This window comes from Gallus gallus, chromosome 8 (genome assembly GCF_016699485.2).
Source record: "Gallus gallus isolate bGalGal1 chromosome 8, bGalGal1.mat.broiler.GRCg7b, whole genome shotgun sequence".
NCBI classification, from domain to species: Eukaryota; Metazoa; Chordata; class Aves; order Galliformes; family Phasianidae; genus Gallus; species Gallus gallus.
In genome coordinates, this window is record NC_052539.1 from 3,535,096 (window position 1) to 3,561,817 (window position 26,722).

The 26,722-nt window shown below is 43.2% G+C and overlaps 2 long non-coding RNA genes across 2 annotated transcripts; both read right to left on the reverse strand.

Annotated features, from left to right (window-relative positions):
* Positions 1 to 1,040: 1,040 nt before the first annotated feature.
* LOC121111354 lies at positions 1,041 to 3,952 on the reverse strand. Its single transcript, XR_005861837.1, has 2 exons — positions 3,584 to 3,952; positions 1,041 to 1,853 (listed from the first exon to the last, which is right to left on the reverse strand). It is a non-coding gene; the product is annotated as an uncharacterized LOC121111354 (long non-coding RNA).
* A 13,079-nt stretch (positions 3,953 to 17,031) lies between these two features.
* LOC112532939 lies at positions 17,032 to 25,901 on the reverse strand. Its single transcript, XR_005861838.2, has 3 exons — positions 22,549 to 25,901; positions 22,297 to 22,443; positions 17,032 to 17,965 (listed from the first exon to the last, which is right to left on the reverse strand). It is a non-coding gene; the product is annotated as an uncharacterized LOC112532939 (long non-coding RNA).
* Between the last annotated feature and the right edge of the window lie 821 nt (positions 25,902 to 26,722).

Genomic DNA, 26,722 nt, shown 5'->3' on the forward strand with positions numbered 1-26,722 from the left:
GACAGAGTCATTTATGTTCACGTATCTCTGTAATCCTCCGGTAAGAAGAGGAGAGTGGGTGAGATACAGTGGGAGGTATGCTTGCTTGATTACGTTAAGAGAAGCTTAGATGTTGATAAAATGTTGCTGCTTGGAAATGAGACAGACATCACTGTCCCACTCGACAGGAACTGGTAGAGACTATTACTTAACATTGTCTGTGTGCTTCTACTTGCTTGCCTCCTGCGATAGAGGGTCCCTCTGTCTTGTCACGGGGGAGATCCCACACTGTGCTGAGGAATGAACCACAAAGGTGCTCAGGTCTCTCTGTCACAGATACCTGAGACTCACTTGTGTGTCCCTGTAAAGCTCTGCTTGTATCATGGAAGCACACTGTGGGAAGAATGTCTGTGCAGCTCCTTCTGACATCTCATCTGACTTAATAAACTGAGAAAAGGATACAAACCCAACATATGAATGCAGTAACTTTGGTAGTCCGGGTTCTTTGCATTGCCACAAGCAGACAGACTATACTGTGTGTGTAGCCATACAGACTTGGGGTTAGTCCTCCTTAATAGTGCTCTTCTAGGTTACTAAGGGAATTGTAGTTCTCCTTACTGTCTTTTAAACATCTCCCCCCTGTTTCAGGGGTCAAATGTGTACTTTAAATCCTGAAATGATCACTGTGGTTATTTCAGGGGTCAAATATTTCTTTTAAATCCTGAAATGGTCAGCGTGCTTAGAATTCATACTTCAAGAACTTGTTTTACATGAACTACAAGACCGACTTTGGTCCCATTTAAGACACTTAGCAGTCATGCCTTGAAGTGTGGGTTGCTTACTAGTTCTAGGAGAAAATAAATATGTGCTCATTCAGTTATGCATATGGGAGCTTAGGTGCTCTTGGTATGTAGGTTTGCTGCTCTTCAGAGCAACTTGAGAGCCCCTTCAGTTCAGTGTCATGTAGGCTTTTCCCATGTGAGAGGTCTGTCTGTATGTCCTGAAATGCTTTTGAGGCAAATATTTGACTTAGACTTTTTGTAGATAATAAATTAAAGATCTGAGCAATAAATTCGGTTGTAATAATATTTAGGAGTGGTAACCCTGTGATACTCATTAATTTATCCATTCACTTACTTTCCTACGGAGTACAGGAGCCTTGAGGGTGCTTTTCAGATGTAGTTAGTACCTGTAGCCTTGTTATGAAGTAGCTGCATTTGTAGACTTGCTGTGCTGTTCCCTTGAGTAGCTCTTCAATGTTTACAGCCTCAACTTCTTCATTTTGCACTTTCCTGCAGTGCTGAACATCCTATGGCATGGCTTTTATTCTGGTGAATATTTGGCATGGCCCCTCTAGCTTTGACTTTTAAAAATTCATTCTTTACTCTTACGTCAAACAGCTCCGTGTTTGCAGTAAGCTGTTACATGAATGCTTTGCAGTTTGTTTCTACACAAGCAAGTTCTGTTAGCATTTGCTGCGATTGTTTCCATTAAGTTTATGATGGTTAGGTAATGAAGGATCCGAACCTCTTAGGATGTTTGAGATATGTGAGAATCAGAGAGGACAATAAAAACATCAGTGAATTCCATAATCAGCAAGAAATTTAGCCTGAGGAAGTAGTGGTAATGGGTAATGCTGTGGTATGTGATTCATTTTCCATTAAATTTGATTCACTTCTTGTGACTCATAATAAATCACTGATTAGACTTAATATGATCTTCCTCCCACTGCCAAAAAAAAAAACAACAAAATGAAGATGTCCAATAGAAACAACCAGAAGATTTGGTTTTGCCTGAGGAATCTGCTTAGTTGTTGCTTAACTGCAGGTATTTCCGTCATTTGTGAAAGCTCCCATGAAGCGTGTTGTAAATTCCTGGTTGGAATGAATGGTAAATACTTAAGATACCAGAAATGTCATCCATGGCTTTGATCAATTAAAGCAACACGAAGCATTGAGGCACATAATTGAGACCGGTTTAAAAGAAAAACATGATGAATGCATCTCAACTGCATTTTGCAGTATGATGTGTTCTTCTGCCTCTGAAAATTGTTGTGTTGTAGGAAGCATCTGGGATAAGAAATGCCTTCTGCACAAACAGTGACCAAAGTTGTTCGAAAATCAACTTTTTTCTCAGTGCTAAGATTCAAAGGTAAAATTTTAGTCTTTGTTTTATGCTTCAGCTAATTTGAGAAGAATATTCTATATTCTCACTCTGTGTTATGAAGTGCATTTAAATTAATGCATTTGACTTGCCTTTGATGCCATGCAACAAAGAAATCACCTTGCCGAGGCCCCCAGGGCATTATCTCCCTTCCCTGTTCCCTGTCATTGCTACACCTAAAGTCATTGTGTTGCAGCCATTCCTGTGTCTGGCTGTATTAGTGATCCAGAGCCCGGCTCTGATCCATGGGCTGACTTTCTGATTTGACCTCAGACCAGCCCAGTTGCTATGGACTTGCTTGGTGATTGCTACTGGTGCCTCACTGCTGTCTGCAGACCTAATCCTGACTTTTACCTGCTGATACGACTTCATGGCTCAACCCTGACCTGCCTCATCTGATGTCAGAAGGCCTGGACCATGCTTGAGGCCGGCCACCATTGCTGGATCCATGCTGCTCACCTTGCCAGGTATAGTAGGGCTGTGTGGCTGGTGGTGAGGCTGTTGCTGAGTCTGCTGGCTGCTTGCCCAGCTCTCCAGCCTGGGAGAGCAGCCTGCCCATGCACTCCCTGAGTGCACCTCCGCACGCTGCATCTGCCCAACTCCCACCGCCTGCTGCACTGACCTGGCTCAAATGGAAGCATACACTGAAATCTAATCAAACTAGAAAAAAAAAAAACATCTGCACTTATCAAAAGAGGTCTCAATCCTCAGGTGTTTGTGGGGCTTGCGTGCAAAACTGTGTTAGGATTGCTTTCTGTTGACACCGTCCTCTGATTCTTAGCTTAATGTTTTGATTCCTGCTTCTGTGTTTCCTAGCAATTGCCAAGTCAGATTGGTCTCTGGAGCTTAATATATTTCTAGATGCTGATCTTCTTTCACCTGGTGCTGTGCTTGTGCTCCAGCCACTTGGCAGCTTCATCAGTGCAGCAACTGCAGGGGAGGGAGTGTTGGTGTGTACTGTACTACAGATACTGCTCTCCAGCCTCTGTTTCCACCTGGCTACTTATCCCAGCTGTGGAAACAGTACCTTCCTTGAAGGAGCAGTCACAGTGACAAAGCACCCATTCAAGTTGCTGGTAACATAATGATAGCACTGTGTTCTGTAGATATGTCTTCTTTGTGTACCTCGTTTACATACTCAGCCGCATATGATATGTGGGAGAGTTTAATTCCATGCTTCCCTTTCCTTGCTGGTTACTGAATGGGGCATGAACTCCCAGTTGCCTTTTGCATTATATACATGGAGTCTTGCAACTGTAACTTTACCATGAAAGACAAATACAGAAGCCAAAGCCAGGAGAAAATACTTGGCTGACTGTTTCAGAAACACTTTTTGATGTGTTCATATTGAACACCATAATCTGTCTGGCTCTGGAGGCCCAGCCCTTAGTGATGTTAATGTGGTGGGAATGGAAGAGGGGAGGGGAAAAAAAGTGTTTACCCTTGAAATGATGCAATGAAATCCAAATTCTGTTTAACTGGAATCCAGGTTCGGTGCTTTGAAGCTGGATGAGACACTTCCAGTAGATTGTTATCCTTTTTATGTTTCATGAATCACTTAAAGCTGCATGCTGTGCCATCTGCTAACAGTTTGAAGCCACTCAAAACAGTATTAACAGTTTTGTCTGTGTTACTTAACAGAAATCTGACTAAATGCGCATAGAGTTTGACGTAGGCTTAAGATACCAAAAATGGTAACAGCTGTGCCTGTTGAAAGGAAGGAATCTGGTGTAAATGACAGGGCTCAGTGTGCTGCTGAGATTGGGTCTTCTCCTGTCGGGAGGGGAGGTCAGCCATGGTTGTATACAAGATGATGCTGGAATTGGAATTGTGACATCAGAGCTGAAAAATGAAACTCAATACCAACAACGTACTCAGATTGGAAAAACAAGCAAAGTGGCCTTTATCTCACAGACAGCTGTTCTGCAGCTTCTATATATATAGAATCACCAAGGTTGGAAAGGACCTCCGTGCTCGTCCAGTCCAACTACCACCACCATTTCCTCACTAAGCCGTGTTCCTCAATGCAAACATCTAAATGGTTCTTGAACACCTCCAGGGATGGTGATGCCACCACCTCCTTGGGCAACCCATTCCAATGTGTCACCACTCTTTTGGAGAACAAATGTTTACTAATATCAGACCTGAACCTCCCCCGCCACAGATAATGCTAGAACTACTTAGTTTTCATGTTAGATGGAGCAGGATCATTGTAGTAATATTCATGCAGTGTTTATAGCTGGATAACTGCATATGTTTGCTGCAGTTCTTCCCCAAGCAGTGAAGTAGCTTCTCTGTCGCTGCAGAGCTGAATTTGCATCACACAGTCTATTGCACAGACAAACAATGTACAGTGAACAGAGTTCAGAGGTCACCACTGCTGTAAAGTTGTAATGAGTGTGCTCACAGCAGCAGCAGGGACATCGTATGCTTCAAGTTCTATTTTAGATTTACAGCCTGAATTTACAATCCTCATATCTTGGTAAATATAATCCCTTGCTATTTGGCATCGCCCACCTCTAAAGATAGTAATCTCAACTGCAGGGAAGCCAAAGTCCAGACGGGTGTTCAGATGCATCAGCTGCTTCACTGCAGAGGGCTGGTGTGGCCTAATGGTTTTTTTTAATGATGAACAATGTTCACAGTTCTGATTAGATCTGGTTTATGTCTCAGATACACGTGTGAGGAAGTTGTTTGTTATCCCTGTCTTCTGAAGATAGGATTAACAGTGGAGCTCAGTTTACAGCTTTAGGACTTCTTTAGGTTGTTGCACCCTATTTGATTATATGCATCTCTATCTGAATATTAGCATAAGGGTTTTTTCTCAGCATTTGACTTTGATTCCTGGTTCTGCAAATACTTATGTGCATGCAAAGGTCCTAATGAAGTCTGATTTCTCACATAAGTAATTTGTGCAGGTGTGGTAAGGCTTATCTGTAAGTAATGTGGTTGGTTCAGTGCCTTTCAGTAGCCACTTGCTGTATTTCTGAACAGCTTTCATCAGAAATTCTTGCAGGTCAGAAATAACTGCCATGTTTTTTTTGTCCTGCTGTAAGCAAATTTAAGTCCAGAACATCTCTGAGAGAGCAATGAGTTAAAAATGAGATGTTTAATTTAGGCTGGGCTTGAGTCCATATTGTTCTCAATCCACTATTTATAAGAGGTTTTATGCTTCTCTGTTCTCTTGCTTATTTACAAACTTGGTGAAAGTTCATTGTTTAACGTCACTATTTCATTCTGCTATACCATGGACTGAACTACTAAAGTAGAAAAGTTTCTATGTACTTTTCCTGTCCTTTATTTTTTACCTAAACATTTTTTTTCCTTGTAGTTTTGCTATTCTTCCATTTCCTTTCTTGTCCTCTTTTTGTCCTCAACTTCATAATAAAGCAAAAACCAGACTAAAGGATAATATTTATGGACACAAATGCAACTTTGAAATTACAAAATGTTAACACATTAGTCTGCTTTGCCGGAAGTATTAATTAATTAATCTTGTCCTGATGTACACTTCTTAATCTGTGAGGATAAAATAGGCAGCAACTGATATCTTTGTTTTTAATTAGAAATCCCATTTCTTTTATTGCTGTGTAGAAATGGGAGGCAGGGATCACTTCCTCAGGAGCAGTGTCATCTTTTTGTCCAGCTTCCTCAGTGGACTTTGAGAGCATTGGAAGTGTTTGTACTGTGAGACACATTTTTGGTGTGATGTATGTATGTGGTTAGTACTCGTACAGAGTTAATGAAGTAGACACACCAACTGTATTTGTACTTGCATTTACAGTAAAAAACTACCTTGGGACTTAGCAAAGCAATCAGTTTTCCTCACGTCTCATGGGTACAACTTGCATGCCCAGCCTTGACTTGGTCTTGCCTTTCTTTGGGGACTACCATTACAGTGTTAATAGATGCCCATAGATTTTACTGACTGATACTTATTTTTCTATTGGATCATGTTGCAAGCTTAACGTTGTCTCATGTAGCCAGGAAGACTTGTGACACTGATGGGTGAGGATCTAGTCAGCTGGAATATCTCATTTTTCCAAAGATAACATGTCAGGAACTGCTGAGGATGAGCTTGTTGTGGAGACTGCTCTTCTTCTGGGAGCCAGACAGAGGCAGTACCAAGTCCAGATGTCACCCAGTACTTCTAGCTCATAAGTGCCTTCACAGTATCCTGCCTTCAAGTCCTAAGCTCTGAGAAAACAGAGCTGATAGCGTGGGGTCCTCTCTAGTTATTTGATCTTCATGTTCTTAGGCTGTATCTACATAGCCTGCAGAATAGCTGTAAGACAATGAAGGTAAATAAGGTAAGTTTATTCAGAGTAAAAATGCAGATCATGCTGCAAGCAGAGGCTGACATCCGTACCCAAGTGTAGAAAAGCACTGCTGACTTCCCTTAGTTGGAAGTCTGAGTAGGGTAGGTGAGGCTGAACACTGCTCACAGCCTGGTTATAACTTACAGGGTCTGTTGTGATTTGGCCTAAAGTATGCAAGAAGATGTATGCATATTAACTTAATATGAGTAATGAGAGAGTCCTTGGGAGCAGTCTGTCTGGTGTAGTCTTATGTTAACTGAGTAAGAGCATACGTTAGATTAATCACGGCCTCTTAAATGTTGACACTGATTAGACTAACATTGCTGTTATATTATTATTTTTTAAATTACTTAAATAAGGAGATGGGTTCTCATGTTCTGTTACGTCAGTACTCTAATGGTCCATTTTGTTTGCATTTTCATCTATCCTTCTTGGCAGCTGATAATAAAAGAGTAGTTGTGCCCACAGTTTGGATATTATCTAAATTGTTAACAGGACTGAAAAGAATCCAACATTCCTGTTTTTCCTCAAGACTTGCAGCTAATGGCTTCCTATTTCACTTTGGGTTTTTTGTTTACTTTAATACAATTTCCTGTTTTGTTTTTCTTTGTATTTGTAGGATTATATGTCATCTTCATGGGCAGGTATGTTACGCTCTACGTTCTGACGAAGTCCTGATCCTGTCTGTGCGTACACAGGAGTCAGGAGGCCTAAATTGTCAGTTTCAGTATCTCAGTGAACATTTTGATGTCATTTTTGTCTTCAACAGCCTTCAGTTTGAGTTTGAAGTCCTACATGGATTATGCTGTTATATTGATCTGGTGTCAGTCAAGGCAAGTTCCCCACCACCACCTTCCCCTACAATGAACAAGACAAAAGGAATTGTTACCTTGCTCTCCCAGCAGGGTCAGATATCCATTGCCACAGGCAAGCATTCTTGCATGTCATTAAGCTTCTCAACATCCATCCTGGATTTTGGCACTCGTGTGCCAAACAAGGATGAAGAACCTTATTTCTTTCACAGCCCTTTCCAACAGAAATAACGTCTTTCAGTGGAATTCCGAGTGCAACATCCTGTTCTCCTGGTATGCGTAGCGTGCAGCGGGGTTTTATCATCATTTCCTGTGCAAAACAGCGTTCCCTCTCTAATGCTTCGTGGTGAGAAATGGAGAGATGCAAAGATTTCAAATGCCATTGGTGAAATCCACGCTAACAAGTACTCTAGAGATTAATATGAAACAAAACTTAACCGTAAGAGCCCAAGGTGTGGATGCTGCTACTGAAGTGGAGGTGGTTCTTGCTTAATCTTTAGTGCATTAGCCAAAAAGCTGTAGAGAACTGCTGTGTACCACTGGCTTATAGGCCAGTTTCAGAAGAAAAAAAGATGGGCTTGTATCCATACAACTTTTTGACTTGGATGTACCACTTACTGAAGAGTAGATTCTGGAAAATGTTTTCTCTTCTTGTTTTTTTTGTTCCTTCAAATTTTAACTTAAGTGCATTCAGCAGGAATCCTTGCACTGATTGTGCAGTGGAGCCTCTGAACATCTCTAGTTATGGCATAAGTGAAAGACACTGAGCCCTGGAGCACGTACAGAGAAGGGCAATGGAGCTGTGAGGGGTCTGTGACACAGGTCTTATGAGGAGTGGCTGAGGGAAATGGGATGGATCAGTCTGGAAAGAGGAGCTCAGGGGAGACCTCTCTACAGTGATCTGAATGGATGCTGTTGGGTTAAGGAGGTCGGCCTCTTCTCCCAGGTAACAGTGATAGGATGAGAGGGAATGGCCTCAGGTTTGCTAGGGAGGTTCAAGTTGGGTATGAGGAAAAGCTTCTCCTCCAAAAGAGTGGTTGGGCATTGGCACAGTGAGGTGATGGAGTCACTGTCCCTGGAGGTGTTCAGGAACTGAGGAGATGTGGTACTAAGGGACATTGTTGGTAGGGAAATATTGGTGGTAGGTGGGCAGTTGGACTTGGATGATCTTAGAGGTATTTTCCTTAATGATTCTATGATTTTTAAAAAAATAGATTTGGTGTAATGCAGAAAATCAACAGTTGGTTGGAAGAGTCTCAGGTGCCACCAATGGTCTGAGTGCCTGCCGTGGGTGATAGGAATCAGTCTGCAGCAGCACCAGTTCCCATGTATTTATGTAACTGCTGAAATCAAATCCAATACAGCTACTGAAGGTAGAACGTTTTAGGATTTGTTAATTTTTGTCTCCCCTATTGTTTTGGTCAATAAATTTAGACATAAGAAGAGCAGAAGCAGATCAGCATTCATATGAGCTAAATATTCCCATGTGCAGATGTAGGTGAGTGATTTTTTAATGAGTTACCGGTGTGGCTGCACGTCAGTTCTTGCTTACATAAACTAAAGCTCAGCTACAAAGAAATATTAACAGCAACTGCAAAGAGATCCTCCCCTCTCTGTTTTTCAGTTCTTAATTTTGATCTTAACAAGAGAAAGTCATGGAAATGAATACTCCATCTTTTGGTGGTGGTTTAAAGGTGTCAGGAAGCAGGAAACAAACAGAAGGAGGAGTGATCTCTCCTGCCTGCTCCCTTCCTCCCAGCTCCCATCTAAACACCTGATGGTGCTGCTCACCGTGCTGCTGAGTTCTCCATCCCCAAAGGGATGCTCTGGATTTATAGAGCAAACAGTTTCAGTTTCCCCAGAAACCTGGGCTTGTTTTATAGCTGCCTTCGTTCACTTAGTGAGCGTCTTCTTTCTTTCTACAGTGTGTGTTCAATAAAGCAGCCCTTTGCTTCTCTTTATGAGGCATACCTTAGGCACAGCCCCTCTGGCATTATCCTCGCAAAATGTCATCACAGACATCAGAGGGATAGCATTGTTTATTAGCCCATTCCAGTACAACTCAATTACTTTCTTTCCTTTAAAAGTACAGCTGGAGTGGGCCTTCCAGAGCAGCCAGTGTCCTTGTTTTTCTAACCATTTCTTTGCAGATGCTGCAACTCACTTGAAGGTATGTTCCTATGCTGACCTTTCAGAGCAGCCTGCAGCAGGCCGTGGTTTGTCAGTTCCTTGTTTTAAAAGGAAATGGCTTCTGATAAATGTCTTGCATGAGACGGCAAGACTTGCATGTGGTCAGAAGCATCTGCTTTGCTTGCGTTTCGTAACTCAGGCTGGCTGTGGGGGAAAGCAAATCTGAGCAAAGGGAGAAAATGTATGTGTCTTGGAGAAGTACAACCTATCTTTTTATCGAGGGCTGATCTTTTACCCCCAGCCAGAAGTATGTAAACAGAGCCTGCACAGAGTGGGACATAAACACATTGCTCACCGAGGGGATGTTGGAACTTCCCAGAACTTACCCTATGGATTTTCGCAGCAGTGAGTGCATCAGCTGAAACCAACAACTCCTGAAAAATGAACTGGGAACCATGTTTAGGAATCATGGCTTTCACATTTTGGTGGCTGTGGCATTGCACCCAGGGCATGCACATTTTGCTATTGCCAAATGTGAGGCGCTGGCTGCTCAGCAGCGAGCTGAAGAGGAGCAAGGCTGGGTGAGAATAACAGCAGGAGCTATGGAGGTGCAGTGGACAGAGCAATAAGCAATGCTTTGTCCTACACACCCATTTCTGCCTGCCCCTTGCAGGGCAATGGGCAGTTCCCCCTTTCCCTGTGCAGCCCCATGGAGAGAGCTTTGCTGCATGCTCTGTGCTGCAGCCCCTTGCTATGAGTCTGCTGCTCTCCTGAGCCTTCATGCAGGAAATAGCTGAGCTAATTTTAGAAGCAAAAACAGCCGAAAGAGGCCAATAGCGGATAGCCAGGGTATCTGCTGGCTAATTGGTTATGAAATCTGATTGATGCTTCAGGCTTTTTCTGTATTAGTCTTGGCGGGGTTGGGGGAAGAGCAATGCAGCCCTTTTCTGAGGCAGACATAAACGAACAGAAGCTCTTTAAAAATGAGCTTGTGGGAAATGAAGAGTTGGTGCAATACATCACGGGGGACAGAAAGACTGCATGACAGCTTTTTGGGCACACGTTGGCATAAAATCTGATGCAGAGAGAAGAAACTATGATACTTTGCCTAGCGTGAACCAAGGGAAAGCGCAGGCTGTTGCTCATGTTGCACTGCCATGCGGCTCTTGCACACAGTCCTGGGCATATCGTGTTCTGCAGTGATTAAAATACAACTCCTAGTGACAGCAGGAACCCAAATGCCCTTCTGAATTGTGTGCAAAGTGCGACAGTTGTTCCTCCAGCTCGGGGTCGTGTTTCAGTGTATGTTTTAGCAACAGATTTTTATTGCATCTGATTCCCCTACTGTTGCCCTGGCTGAGGACGCAGGAAATACAGAAACTTACAGCAACGTTTGGTTTATAAGGGGAAAGGTAATCAGCTCCCAGGATCTCAGCCTCGTATGACTCCACTTTGTGGCGAGAGATGAAAACAAAATTACTCCTGTTTAACATCTTCTACCTTAAAATCTGTCACTGCTTTACAAATCCTGTTGCAGAACGAACAGGTGGATGAGGAGGAACGGCCCTCTGCTGTTTTTTGCACTGTGAGTGGGACTGGCAGTGTCCCACTGCAGCAGAGATGCTCGGGCTGCTCTCCTTGGCTGCCCTCCCGAGCCTGGCAGGGGAAGTCAGTGCTGCAAAGAGTTTCCCCTTGTCAGTTTATCCCCTTCTATTCCATTCTTTCTCATCTCTTTTCTGTTGTCTGCTCATGAATAGGTCTTTATTTTGTTCTAATTAATGCACTCGTTTTTTTTTTCCATGCGCTGAGGATGTGGTTGTGTTCATAGTAGAAAAATCTTACTAGGATTAAACAGGTTACTGGGCTTCAGGCTGGAGAAACCAATTTTAGCCTAAGCATTGTGGGTTCAAAACTAAAGGGTGTGAGCTTGGCTTTAAGCCCTCATGAATTTCTGGCTTTATGTTCGTGCCCTTTACGAGGTGATGTTCATTTGGAACTGTACCTGCCTTTCTTCTCTGATTGCTGCAAGTGAAACAACCAATTCCTTCCCATTTTCAGTAAGATGATGCTTCCTGCTCTTCTGTGTAATCAGCCTCAGAAAAAGGGGTATTTTGTACAAAGAAAAGCTGCCTATCATAAACCCAGTGCCGTTCTGTAACGTCTTGTTCCAGCTGATTGTGACTTAAATTTGCTTCTCGGTGTCATCTTTGGAAAAGACTCTTTGTCTTTGTAAGCTGGGCCAGAATGAGCCCCGATGAGCTGTTTGCTGTGTGATTGATGTCCTCAGAACACACCTGATTGCTGCGGGAACGGATGCAGAACGTACAGCTCGTTATGGTGCTGCCGAAGGGGCTTTACCACCTCCTGCTGCAAAGTGTGGTGGGAACCGACGAGTCTGTGCCGAGGGCTTTAACAAAGCAGCTTTCCAGAACCAAAGGATCTGTTTGAGGATGTGCAGAGACCCAGCGTGAGGCAAAAGAGTGCCTTAAGGCAAGGGGATAACTCTGCTGTTCATCTTCTTTATATATCTTTGGTGCTCAAGTCACTCTGGGGATTAATGCTGGCAGATATTCACCTCAGCAAACAAGGTGTCAGAATTTTTTTGGTCACTGGGTCAACGGGAGTCCTTTATAACCACGTATTTTACCAAGGTACATAGCCCCAGTCCTACAATGCTTCACCTGGATTATTATTCCCTTGCTATGCCTAAACTCCAGAGAAAAATGTTTACTACTTTGCTTGTGTGATCCTATAAATAATGTATTGTTAATTGCACGCTGAGCTAAGAATAGCATCTCACGAGCCACACTTATTGTGGGTCTGTGGACAACACTGTCAAAGCCCCACATGTCCCCACAATGTGCAGAAGCCTTAAGGCTCAGCGTTCTTCTTCCAGCAGTAAATCAGAGGCGTTCTCACAATACTTTGCCATGAATAGCTGATTTTTGCTTCAAGAGGCATCCTGGTAGCGTAGTTACTATCAGAGCAGAGTAAGGCGGCTATACACAAAGGCTCGTTAAGGGTCAGGTGAAGAAAAATCTTTGTCCAGAAACTTCTGGGAGTTTCCTGGTATTGCCAGTTGTGTGTTGGAGGTGATGTGTTTACTGAAGGCTTCAGTGCGTGACTGCCAGCTTTTTCTTATTACTTGAAATCCAGCCTGCTTAAGATAGATAACACTTCAGCCGCGATTTATTGCATGTGGCACAAATCCTGTTCTGTTGCACATATCAAATTCTGTTGATATCCCAGGCAGCGAAGAGAATTTGGCTCTTGTTGTAATTTAAGACTTAGAGGCAAATGGCAAGAATTTCTAGAAGACGAGATTTCTAGATGAGAGTGCTGAGGTTGGAGATTGTGCAGTCAATTTCTGGTAACTACCAGAACAAGGTCAACGCCATCAGAGTAGGTTGCTGCGAATGATAGTACCTCTGTGGTTTTTTTTCAGGTTGCAAATATAGACCCCTTTGATTTCTGTGGCGATGTGATTTTTATAAATCCCACGCATACTTGAGGTAAGAAATATTTGCATTGGTTCAAACGTGCCAAGATGTTCCTACGAGGCTACTGTGGGACACTGCCTTGTGTGGGTGAGGTCTTGGAACCAGCATAGGACTGGGAGGTGGGCAAGCAGCAGCCAGCCCTGAGTTTCCTGCTGCTACCCAACATGCTGCCCAGTCCCTCTGTGCTCCTCCGAGCACAGAATTTACAACGTTTTAGTACAACTTCATGCAGTTGTTTTTCTGCCACGCTCTTTTTCCTTTCTCCAAGTACAATTTTGCTGCACCTACTCGTTAAATGCCAAACAGCGCATAGGGAAATATTTCCCTGTGTGGACAGTTTGCTTTTAGGATTACTGTTTTATTTTTGGACAACTGTCCTGTTGGTACCATAAAGGAAGATGCTGGAGCCTGGGCCTGTCTGACATCCAGTTTGTCCGCAAATAGCAAATGACGGCTTCCTTGTTATCTCACCTAACACAAAAATGTCAATGTTTATAGGCGTTTTCAGTATGTCATGGGCTACAAATAGCATTTCCATTCAAGGGATCGTGATTTTCTTCCATGAAGGAATCAAAAGATGGTTTTGTTCTTGTTGTGGGGTAGTAGATACGGGCAGCAACTAAAAATAATGCTAGAACAAGTAAACACAGGTAGAGTTTGTATATCTTTTACAGGCATTCATCCAAACCAAACTCTTTCAGGTTCAGCCTGAAAAAACAGGTCGGAGCAGTTGAAAGCAGAGCCAGAGATGCTACTTGAGGACAGGATGAGGTAATAAGCACAGCGAGCGACTTCTCTGCATCTGTCCTTCCCTCAGAGACCTTCTCAGCTCTTTGAGAACCACTGCAGAATTTCAGATTAGCTTCAGTAGGGGATGAATGTAAATATTAACATGCCTGGAATAACACAAGCCAAACTTTTAATTCCCATTGGGTCAGTTCTTGCTATATTTTCCCTGGCTAGCGTCCCAGTGTATCCAATGCTAATTTGGTTGCAGTAAGAATAATTAGGTAACGAAAGCTGGACCTCGTGATTATATCACTGGTCTGTAAACTTTGGGCTTTATTCTGTTCTCAACCTTGTAAAGGATTTTCTGCAAGATAAGTTATTTCAGCTTCAGTGATGTGCTTCATTGGTGTAAAATGAAGGTGCTGTACGCCCCATGTCTACACTCTCTGGTGACCAAATCAGTAAGTGAAAGGAAGGCTTTCAGAAACCATTGTTATCCCATGTGCCAATATACTGAGCAGCTTTTCCTCCTATGGCGTTGCAGTGTTTGGACTTGGCAGAAAGCTCACCTAGCTGGTGGAATGTGCCCATGGCCACACCTGTGTGTGAGTACATGGAGATGGTAGGATGGAATGAGTCTGGAGGTCATAAGGTCTTATTTCTGATCTAGCCAGCTAGCTTGGCCAGTTCTTCCTTCCCAGGCAAGAGAAAGCCACTGGAAGACCAGAGTGGTTGCAGCTAGAGAGTGAATAACAGCTTACACCATGCAGGGTTAGCCATGATCTCTTTCCTCAAATTCCCTGCTGCATTTCACTGTTATTCATGGCTTCACTTGTTTATTGGAGATTATTTGTCAGTGGTTGCTGCAAACCTATTCTGCGAAGGTTATCGGCTCTGTTTACCTACAGTAGCTTTAGGAGCTCTGAAGTTGCGACTTTGGAAGTGGAAGCTCTGGATTACTTTAAGAATAAGTAACTGTTATACAAACTATAAACCATATATGTTTCAGGGGAATGAAATAGGGACTGTTTGATGTTTTCTATTGAAACTAAAATGTCATGAGTTTTAAAATTATAAAATGTGTTGTTTTTTTCTCCTTGATGGCATGACGTATTTGATGATGATGATGAAATCTGGGGAGGAAAAAAAAAACTATTATTTTCAGATCTCATATTATTTGCATTAAGTTGCAGTTAAAATCAGTCCTGCAGCACAGCAGGAACATCATTTTGCAAAACCCTTATTCAGACAAAACGTTGTTTACGACCAGACTTCGTATAATAAGGTCAGATAGACCTTTCTGCTGGCAGAGGTATTTTTATTTCTTGCCTAGAGCAGAGGCAAGGGAGGAAGAGAAGCAAAGGAGCACCAAGAAAAGAATTTGCAAGTGTATTTAATCAGTGATACAAATCACACGTGAATCAAACTCATCTAGTCCTGGCCTTTTAGCTTGGAAATCGGTAAAATATTGAATTGCTGCAGTCAGAAAAGAGCAATGGTAAGTCAAGCCAAATCCACTGTCAGCAAGTATGTCTCCAAATACAGAATTAGTTTGTCTGTCCTTGTTAGGCCTGTATTCTAGGATTTAAAAATAACTGCCAGCAGTCTTTAATCAAGACTTGAAAAATATATTCTGACAGGGATCCTACAGGTCTGTGCCTGATGGTGCTCACGGTGGGACAGGTTTATGAACCTTCCCAAATGCCTTTTGGACAGCTAGGAAGCCACCTGTCTTTGTGGCATAAAAGTGAGTGCAAGCCACGGTGGGTGACAGAACACAAAGTTGGTCCAAAGGAATTCTGTTCACCCTTTTTGTAGAAACATTACGTTTGGAAGAGATCTCCAAGATCAAGTCCAACCACCAACCCAATCCCACTGTGCCCACTGCTCACATCCCTCGGTGCCACATCTCCACGGTTACTGAGCACCTCCAGGCACGGTGACCTCACCACCTCCCTGGGCAGCCCCTTCCAGTTCATCACCACTCTTTCAGAGAAGAATTTTTTTCTAATACTGTGTTCACATATACTAATATTTTTCAGTGCTTTCTCTGTTTATACTACATTTAGGCTTTAAGAATATATATATTTTTTTCCAACTGTTTAATAACTAATGCTAGTACTTAGAGATTATGTATTTGGGCCAAATCTCAAAGTTGAATGTAAATTTGTATCATGCTGCTGATTTTGGTGAGACCCAGAAGAATGGGTACCCGAATCAGAGTTCTGCTGTCCAAAAGGAGCTGATGAAATGGCCCAAGAAGAATAGAAATGGGGTTGGATGTACTTACGGTGCCTTCTGAAACAAAATCAGAAAATTATTAAGGAAGCTTCTGGAGGGAGGAAAATATTGCATTATCTCTGCATATTGTATTGTCTTCAGAAATAACTCGGAAGCAAGAGTTGACTCAATTTGGAAAACAAAGAACGTAATGAAATACCCATGAAAGGTCAGAAAACTGGATGGTTACAGTGATGGCTATAAATAGATTAACGTAAGCTGAGTAGGGGGTTTCAATGAAATATCCAGGTGCTGAACAGGGCACATCACCAGGTATGTTGGGAAATGGGGTTGCCTGAGTTTGATTTAGAGTAATAATTAGGAATTTTTAATACAAAAAAGGTGTTATGGAGTGATCCTGATTTTGCTTACCACCCTGCCGCTCGCTTCTTACACTGCCTTGATTGTAACTTTTCCTTGTGCACTGGAGGCAGATAGTAAATGCCCCCAGGTACTGTACCTTGCAGCTTGATTAAAGAAAATGAAGATAGTGAAGCAGAGGGGAAAGAAAGAAATCTATGCAGTTAGAGGACAACTATTATAACCTGTCAAAATGCTCTCAAGAAGGGAAAAATTAATTCAGGGTGAAGTAATCCCTGTTCCTAAATGGTCAGTAGCACATTGGACTCTGGACTGGTTCTTCTCATAGATCAGTCGTGGAACTCACCATCAGTCATTGCTAGGAATATCGAGGCAACCAGGGTAATGGAAAGTAATTGTTAGGGCTGTATTGTCGTCTTTTGCTCAAACTGAAGTTCAGCTTCCTTCTATTTTTCTTTTGCCTCGGATATTGTTGTATTTCAGATCTACATCACCAATTGCACAGTCATTTTGGAAACAGTCTTAACTGAGCTCTCCAGCATCCTTACCTCTTCACACAGTCCCACTGGAAATAGGCAATTCCATGCCCGCCGTGTGCCAGCTGCCCTGATTTGTCAAAGTTTTCCTTCGGCCCTGGGCTTTCTAACTCTGACGTACAGCAAGAGAGACGCTCATAAACAACCACCGAATAGGAAAAAAGTAAGCGTCCCACTCACACGATCATTAGTTACTACTAAAAAATATTTATGGCGCTGTAAAGTCTCATGTCTCTCCCTTGGCTTGGAAAGTTCTGGTGTTTCTTAGTCTCTATTGTTCCATACTATTTATAATCTCTAGCTGCCCAGGTCATACTCCCTGCAATTTCCCTGCCAGGTTAGAAGAATGTTTTTGTCCTTTTCTGTCTAAAATTACTCCAGCACGCTTCATCTTCTGTTTCCTCTAATTATTTTTCCCCAGTTCATTGTTCCTGATATTGTTCCTCAACTGAATATATTGATTTCCTGTCTCTCCCCATCTTTTGTTTATTAAGATGATAAAGACAGAGCCTGTTCTTAGTTACACATATTGAATCTCTCTTGGATCTTACAAGAAAATCGCCATCCCAAATTTAAGAGCTGAATCACAAATGTAATAACTTTAGAAGAGCCACCACACATCTTTAATTTCTTTCTTTCTTTATTAGGTTTCTGTGCTGTTGGTTATGAAGGATTATTGACTTGTCAGGAATTGATATGATGGTTTGCATTTACATCTCTGAAATAACTCCCATTAAATATCAGTCAGTCAAATTGCTTCTAAAATGATGCTGCTGTAATTAAGAAATAAAAATATTAATCGCTTTAAATTTTCTTTAGCTCTTTAATTTGGTACATGCGAAGTCTAAAAGTCTTCCATCCTTAGATATGCTATTTCTGAAGCTTCCGTGACCTGGTGTTAAATGATCCAAAGCTGAGATTTACTCACAAGAGTGGGGAGAGGTGGAAATGGAAAAGAATGCTGACCAAACCATCCTCAGTTGACATGACCAGATGGTCACTTCCTCAGGAACACCCCGAGGTAGTCCCCAGAGCATCCCACAGGAGATAGGTGATGGGGCATCTGCGTGGCACCGTTGAGGTCACAGGATGTGTCCCAGTCAGTGGAAACATATGGTAACCCAGCCCGTCTGTCAGTCTCGCATTGACTTCAGCGGAATTTTGCTCCAGCAGAGCTTTACTCCAGTCATGGTACTCTGTTCGGAAAAATAAACACGAATGTATTCTCATATCCTGAATGCAAGTTAATCAAGTTGGATAAGGCAAGAGAAAGTAAATATAAGTAACGCTATAGGCCAGGATGCCAGCTGATCTTGTGGTCTGATAGGTGACTCCTCGTTATTTGCTCTGCTAAGAGGAAAACTTGTGCATTTCTTTGTAACATTTGTGAATGGATTTGTGTGTTTGTCTTTGCACTACTGTGGCAGAGCACCGTAAACGCGATAAGGAGTGACTCATGCACGCACCCCGTTAGCAACGTGAGCGCGCTGAGTGACGTGCAGCCGCTCCCACAGAGTGATGCATGCAGCCAGAGGAAGATGTGTTTTGTGTTGCAGTATGCAAAGAGATCTGCAGGGAGTCGAGGATGTTTACGCAGCCATAAAGGGAGCAGGTGTGAGTGGGACACTTAACAAAGCCCAGCATCCTGTTTTTCAAAGGAAGTCTCTTTTTTTCATGGGATGTCATTGTCCTTCTGTTTGCATCTCTGGGCAAGAGATATAGGGATGAATAGTACAAATAGCTCCAGTATCAAAGCTTTTTGAGTGGTCAGATGCTGGAACAGGCCGCCAAGGGAGGTAATTGAGTCACCATCCCTGGAGGTGTTCAAGAAATGAATAAATGATGTGGTACCAAGCAATGTGGTTTAATGGGGGAATATCGGTGGTAGGTGGACAGTTGGACTAGGAAACCTTTGAGATCTTTTCCAACCTTGGGGATTCTATGATTCTTTTCCTGAGCACGCTGTTCGTGGGGGTGGCTGGAAGGCTTTGCTTAGATGGAGCCGTGAGGTCAGCTCCCAGGAGGGAGGACTGCTTTATCTCAGTGCAATAGAAGACATTTCCATCTGCTCAGTTGGAGCAGAATCCTTTTCTGTTTCTGACATTTCTTGGCACAGCGTTGACACGAGAACCACAGTTTTCCATTGTTGTTTTGACTCTCAGATAACTTCTTTTATGGACAAGAGTTTGATAGCTGCGCATCTTCTATTTAATGTAACTGGTGTTCTGCCACGTTGGCTTTTCTGCTGTATTTTCATTAATGCACTATAAAGCTTTGGCTGTGCGTGGAGGACTTGACTCCTTTCCAGTAAGGCCATGCTGAGCGGCACTGAGGTGATGTCCTGGCACTGGAGCTGCATGCTGTAGAGTAATTTTGGTGCTTTCCTCATCCTGATGAAAGATGGAAACCTTGTTTGCCTCTTTCAGGTTGGCGAAAGTCATCCCAGACTCCTAGGGGTTGAAGAGAATTTTTTCCATTTTGTATTTAATGACAAGCAGTAAATATTTCACGAAGCCCTACTGGGGCTGTCGTAACGGCAGCACAGAGACTGCAGTGTGTTTGCGCAGCTTTGCAAGCAGTGTTATTCATGATGCAAAAGATAGAACAAAACCACATTCCCTCTTTAGCCCAGGGGAGCTGGATTTATCAGTGAACAGGTACTGGCCAAGTTGCAATAGCTGCCTGGTCCGGCAGGGGATGGGGATGGGTAGCCCCAGGGCAATTCCTTTAAAATAATAGTAATAATTAAAAAATAACAAAACCCCACCAACTGAACACCCTATTCATGCATCATTTTTCTACTTTGAGGCATATGCTACTATTTTCTTGGGGCGTGATGAGCCTGTAGCTATTTTTTTCTTTCCTGAACAATGACAATAACAAAGTACTGCTAAAAATAAAACGCCCAACTTTATATACATTGTGAAGGTATTTAAGTTATATCTGTGAAATGCGACCCCTGTCTGAACTTGGGAATGTCTGCTGCTAGAAGTTCAAGCCAATGCCTTTTTATAGCAGCGTTCTGACGAGGATTATTTATGTATTTCACTGTATGCACTGTATAGAAAACTCTGGAGGCAGTGTTATTTTTAGCTATGTGACCTTCAAGTATATTCATCTATATACCACTAAATTTGTTTTTAACAGGTGAATGACTTAATATAGCAAGGCAGATGAGTTGCAGATGTGGATAACATCTGTCCAAACTGCTTTTTTCCAGGCTTTAGATTACTCATCTGGGATGGTTAGAAGCCAGCTATGGGGATTATTGATAAAAATGAGTTAAGAATAGATTAGAACATTTCCCTTGTGAGGTATAATGTTTCTCTGCTGACTGCATTTTCCATCTTCCATTAAACATTGCAAGCCAGAATTTTTGCAACTCGCTTTAAACTATTCATGTTCTATTTAAATTGCATTACTATAAATGCTCGAGTTCCCTGACACAGAGCGAAGGGTGTTCTTTTAGAAGAAAGCGACAAGAAGAACGTTTTAGCTTTAGCTTAGGGATCTGGATTGTGTTGTGGAGAAGGAAATTGGTTTTCTGTTAACCTGAGTTGTTGCCTGCTCTGAGCCACACACGTAGCCGAGATGGGCACTAATTAATTTCAGTCATTGGTGCAAACGCGATCCTCCTCTGGGCATCCCGACTTTTAGTGCAGTCGTGGCTTCATGTGGTTCCAATGTTTTGGTGTCTCTTTTTGTTATTGCTCTTTATTTCCAATAAATCTTCTCAGTAATCTGTATTTTAAAAGTCTTTGGCACATTCAGAAAGATGAAGAGATGGAGTTCAGCGTGGGGAAGTTATTTGAAATGTGATAGCCCTAAAGCTGTTTGAAGTCCGTTCAGAGATGTCATAAATGTGACACAACTCTGTCCCTGTGAAGGTCAGAAGGACTGCTTTGTGGCATATGGAATTCAGCTGGGCTCTTACCTGCCATACAGAGGTTATAACTCAAATCAGGAAAACAGGAAATAAAGAGAAAATGAAAGGGGGGGGGGAAAAGGGTAGAAGAAAGGAATGCTTCACTGTTGAGGAAAGAGGAAAAAATGTATAGAAAAACGTAATATATATATAAAAAAAAATGTAAAGAAAAACTGTTTTCCCCGAGATCGTGAAGTTATGGAGCAGAAGTTGGACTGCTTGAGCCCTCAGTCACACTCCTCCTTTGTGTTGTAGTGAATAGCTGTAAGGAATGAGAGGGAAGGCAGCACAGGGTGTGGTGAAAGGATGGCAGTGGCCAAACTTGAGAAGTGCTGAGGCTGAGGGTTCAGCTCTGAACTCTGACCTTGTCCTCTTCTGGCATCAATTCGTATTTTCTCCAAGACCTTTTTCCCTGGTGTGTTATGGCTATAATTCCTCTCATATAATGCCAATTATTCTATTAATTTCCACAAATGTCTCTTTATCAGTTGTAAAAGTTTTCTGTTATGTCCTACATTTTCATGCTATTTTTAACTCTGAGATGACTGTAAAACAAACCCCGTTTCATCAGCTGTTGTTAACAAAAGAGGAAGTGTTGTCCTAAGCATCCTCTTTCCTGGCAGCCTCCCCGCTTCTGATCTTCTTCCAGATCTACTATTCGGAGCTATTGGATGTGCTGGGTAATTGGATAATGTGAGTCAAGTACATTTGTTTTCAGCTGGAGGTCATCTGAGGTTCAGGTTTGACATATGAAGATACTGTATTTAAAATGTCCAGTCTTCTTATTTCCATCTCTCCTGGGGATTGCAACCAGATGATCTCTAAGGTCCCTTCCAACCCAGGCAGTTCTGTGATTCCATGGCTCTGCCTTTGAGCTCAGGTGCAGCTGGCTCAGCTGGATGGTCTGTATGGTGTCAGCTGTGATGCAGTCTCTCAGGGAGACATCGACCTCTCTGCACTCTTTAGTCCAATGATCCTTTGCTAGAAAAGGAGATTTGGCAAGGAGTGCCACGTGGAGTCAGTGCAGGAAATGTAAACTGAGGGAGAAAGCAATCTAACCCAGGTAATATAAAGGCAATGAAAGTGGTGTTAACAAAAGCATAATGACCACAGGAAGAGAAGGAAGTTGCAAGCAGAGGATGCTCCACTGCGGTTCTGAACTGCTCCGTTACTCCATTTTTTTTTCCCTTTGTTGGTGTGCTAATTTATGATATGGTTTATAACCCTTGACTCATGCAGGTTTTTAAGATTAGTCTTGTTATTCCACCAGATCTCCTTTCTTCTCATCTGCTCTTATTATCCTTTAAGTTCCAGCCAAGGGATGTCTCAACTGCCAGGATAAAGCGGTGGAGGCGTTCAGTGACGTTTTCTGAGGCAGTCTTCCAGTAACATCCCAAAACACAGGGCTAACCTGCATCTGTCTGTGCTTGTTCTGTTGGCTGTAGGTCTGTATGGAAATAGTTGGGCAAAATATCCAGTTTGGTGAAAATGTATGGATTAGGTCGTATACGGCAGAAGGGATGCAGCCTGTGGAGCAAGCCCAGCATGGCATAATGGGGACTATTTCCCCCATTGCCCACGCCTCTGTCATTTCCTCCTTACCTCATATGAGAAGTGTCATCTTCCTGAACTTCGCATGGTGTGTTCTTGAAGCATTTCAGCCTTCCTCATGCAAATTATGCAAATACCAGTGTGAACTCTGGTTCTTTTTGTACCATTGTCAAATGTTCAGGACCATAATAGTCTTGACTAAAAAAAAAAAACAACAACGAAAGAACCACAAAGACATGGCAATGAAACCTCATTTCTCTGTTACATATTTCAGTTCTTTGGGGATAAATTCTGTATAGCAACCTGCAAAAGCCTCGCTTAAGGAAGTTCAGGGTGAAAAAACACGATGGCAGAGATGAAACAGAAAACATCGAAGAGCAAATTCAGTTGCTGCCCCACAGCTTTGACAGCTGAAAGAGTTCTGTTTGCGTTGCAAAACAAGCTGACCTTCTAGCAGGGGCCAGGCATGAGATCCTCGCCAAAGGTGGATGGCTTGGAAAGCTCTGCGTGTGCGTGAAAAGGGAAACAGTGGAAACTATTTTTGTTTGGAACATGCTTGTGCACTGAAAAGCAGTTATGTACAAATGGTGTTCTTAGTAAATAGGCTTGTTTTCTGCATGTCTGACCGCCACGGCTCCCCATGCTCTGTGCATGTTTGTTGTTAGGACCACTGTGGTCTGTAGATGTTATTTAATGCTGTTAGTCACATGGTGCTTCCACGATGGCTGTGAGTGGAGTAGGTGCTGACCCAGCTTTGGCTGTATGGGGAACTGCTCTGCACTGAGTTAGGTCAATGCAACTCCTGGAATTTTGCTGGTTCTTGAGGTCCTGAGAGGAACAATCCAGTAACAAGAGTTTTGAAATAAGTACATCTAATACCCATTGCTACTTTCATACTGCAGCCTTCAATCAGACTTTAAGCTCTTCTAGGAACTCCCAAGGTGTAAGAGATGTAGGCATAAATGACCTAAAACTGAGCATCATTTGTCTGACAGGGAGGTTAATAATGTTAGTCTTTGAGGGAGCTCTGACAGAAAACATAAATAGCAGAACACAGTGTTCCTTCTCGCGTCTTGCACTAATCCTGGCATGGGAGCAATCTACCACCACAAATAAGGTTATCAGCGCCAAATCTCCAGCCAACCATAAATCTCTCCTGGGCTAGCGAGCTCTGGCTGCCCAGCAATGTGACCTCAGTCAGGAGGAGGCTCTGACTTGTTGGGTCCGCTCGAGGTGATACAGCACAGGCTACACAACCTGATCAATGTGCAGAGGTGTAAATTCTGGTGAAGCTGTCTCCCAGCTCCTAGAACAGCTGCAGAGTCCAGTAAGCGTTGACAAACACAGTGCAAATGGGTGGGCAGCAGGTGCTTGGCAGCGTGTGGCCTACAGCCCAGAAATAGATCCTGTTGATCACGGATAGCTCACTGCTAGCTCATGTTGGCAAGGGCAAACCTCTCCTTATGGATGCGTAATATGGGAAACGCTGATCATAGACAGGTAGTGGGACCTGTTTTGAAAGTTACCAGCACTTTTATTAACAGAATCTTTTTTTCATCCTAAAAAATATTTGAGAATAATGTGAAGTGTAGATATCTCAGTGTAATAGGAGACTGTCACTTGTCTCTTCTTGGAATGACCTGAATGTGGAAGAGCAAAGGTTTCTTTGCTCTAAGTACAGCCATCATCTCGGTGGCAGTGGGGGTCGTGCCGTAACCGAGTGCCCACACGTTATCAGCGTACAGCAACACGTTTCAGCTGAATCCCAAACCAGGAACTCAAGGGTTTTTCCAACCCCTCCTTTGTGTTTTCCAGTCTTTTGTAATCCCAACTGCAAACAATGCCAAGAGTCGCAACAGGTGGATGAAGTGTTAGCAAGAATATCGAGACAATGTTTTTCTAAAAAAAAACAACCCACAAGTAGTATTTGTTTCAAAGATAGAGTTTAACTCCAACCAACTTTGTTTTGAAGTCAATGAGAATCTACTGACCCTCATGTAAGAGGAACTAATCTGAGAGAGCCAGCATAAACATTCAGAGCTGCTTGGCTATAAGTAGCAGGCTTAAAAACAGAGACCAAATACCCCATCAAACACACACACGTTGCTGTTTGTGTACTGTGGAGAGAAAGAAGAGTGTACAGCACTCCAGAGCCACGGGACGGAGCAGGTAGCTCCCATTTTCTGCCACGATGCTGCTGCTAACAGCATGGTGTATCTAATTGTGAATGGTGTGAGTGAAGCTGAGTTACACAGGGAGGTAAATAAGGAGAGATGTGCCCAGTCAGATGTGCAGCTGAGAGGGAAGGGCAGGGAAGGCTGCGTAAAGGCACTTCTGAACAGGCAGGATTTCCTCTCAACAGTTTCAGCCTGGTGAATGACACAGAGCGTAGTGTGTTACACAAACGGTTGTTACATCAGTGTGTGAGTTATACATCTAAATCTGTGCCATGGGAGCATAATTATGGATGCAGTATTGGGCCCGAAAAGGAACTGCTTCAGTTACGGTTACTTGTATAACTTTGTGCAGTGCTCACGAGAAGATGCATTCCTTTAAATCTAGGAACTTCAAATCCAGAACTCATGTACTGCTTTAATTTTCGGAGGTGTTCGGCACATGTTCTGTTTTCCTAGCTCAGCAGTGGCAGCAGCCCTGCTCCCCTCTCCCTGCAGACTGTTCGCAGGTAAGTGACATAGGAGATCCGCCTGGAGCTGGTACTTTTCAGTGCCCTTCTGCGTTCTCTTGTTTCTGTACCACTTTGCGGCTGCACAGAACGTCTATAAACATAACCTGCAGTCACCTTTTGTACTTTCTCATTTTCTCCCCAGACAAGAATGGTCTGGTCTGGACTTTGCAGTAATCTCTGATGTACAAACAATCTATCCCCAGTGATGCAGGAAAGGGAGCCTCAGCCCATCAGTGATGTTTTCCTTTGGCAGCAGGTGCTGAAGGCAGTGCAGAGCTTTACACAGGCTGTGGGAGCTCAGGTTCCTGGCTGCTAGACGTGGGTTTGCTTGGTTTGGTGCAAGGGAAGACCCAGTTCTGCCATCAGCCCTGTGCAGAAGCAAAGAGCAGACTGGCGCCGGGGCCTTTACGTGCTAGCGCTTTGCTGAGCCATCAGAGAGGTTTGCGTGTTGCACCAGCAGCTTCTCAGATAGAATAATCAAGCCCTCAAAGCGTTTAAGGAAAACATGGCAAGAATGCAAGGCTGCTGGTAGAAAAGTTGTTGGTGTCATTCCCACAGAGATTTCATTTATAAATAACATTGTCCTACCCTAATTCCTTGTGCCCCTCTTCCTGCCCCCATTCTTTTTCTGGTCATTGGAATGTTTAGATAGAAAACACAAATACATTTTGTTAAGCTCTGCCTTTTGCGTTTACGGAGATGCAACAGCAACAAGAGCTACGTTGCAGCATTTGTATAAAAATGTGCAGTTTTGGTGATTCATGTAAAATGTTTGAACTGAGGGTTTCTGCTTGTGTTTTACTTCTCGTGACTTTTTCTTCTTCTTTAAGGTCATCCGCACTGAGGAGAGCTGTTGGGATGCAAACCCAAACTATCTTTGTTGTATCTTTTATGCTCAGATCCTACAGCCGTGTGGGTGCAGGTGTGAGGTCTGGCCAGAGCATTTCAGACCAGACTGCCTTACCATTGGGTTCACTTTCCCTTGGGATCATCTTTTTCCTCGGGGATCAGCTCAGTGTCAGCAAGTGCTCGCTGCCTCATCTCATGTGGTGTCCCAGGAAGACAACAACACCAGCCATAAGATAATGTGCTACTGAACAGGATTGAAACGACGGGCATCCAACTCACAAGAATGGAAGGGGGAAAAAAAAAGCCTACACACACACACAAAAACCAACCCACCCTGAAAGTCTTCAGGCCCTTTTGTGCCACATTTCAGATTACGCAAAGAAAAAAAAGCCCTCATGCATGAGACAATAGCTACGATGAATTAAGCACAAGCTGTTTGGTCGAAAAGTGAGAGCCTCCCATGCCCAGGGAAGGCTGTGCAGAGGTTGCGACACTCGCAGGGCGCTGTGCTGAATTCAGCAGCCTGTTCAGTTTCTGCATTAGTTGTGAAATCACCTCTTTTGTGTTCAGGGAGGCACTTTGTGATGGCCGTTGCGGCACAGCTGCGGGACCTGATGGGGAGCGATGGCCATATGGTGCTGGGCACAGCCCTTACCCAGGCAGCAGCAAGGAGTGGGGCTGTGCTCCCTTGCCCTGCTTGCGCACCAGTTGATGTGAAACCAAGGATGTGGAGCCTGTTTCTGGATTTGCATGCAGCCCTGTGCTCGTGCATCATCTCAGCCTGCCTGCAGGTTTTCCATGATGCATCGTTATTTTGGCAGTTTTGTTTGATCCCCTCATGTCAAGCACTAGGTTTGCAGAAATGAAGGGGAAACGGCCCCTATCTGTGGTGCTGTGTCCATGAGAGGTATTTACATTTATAAACTGAGAAAACCATTGCTA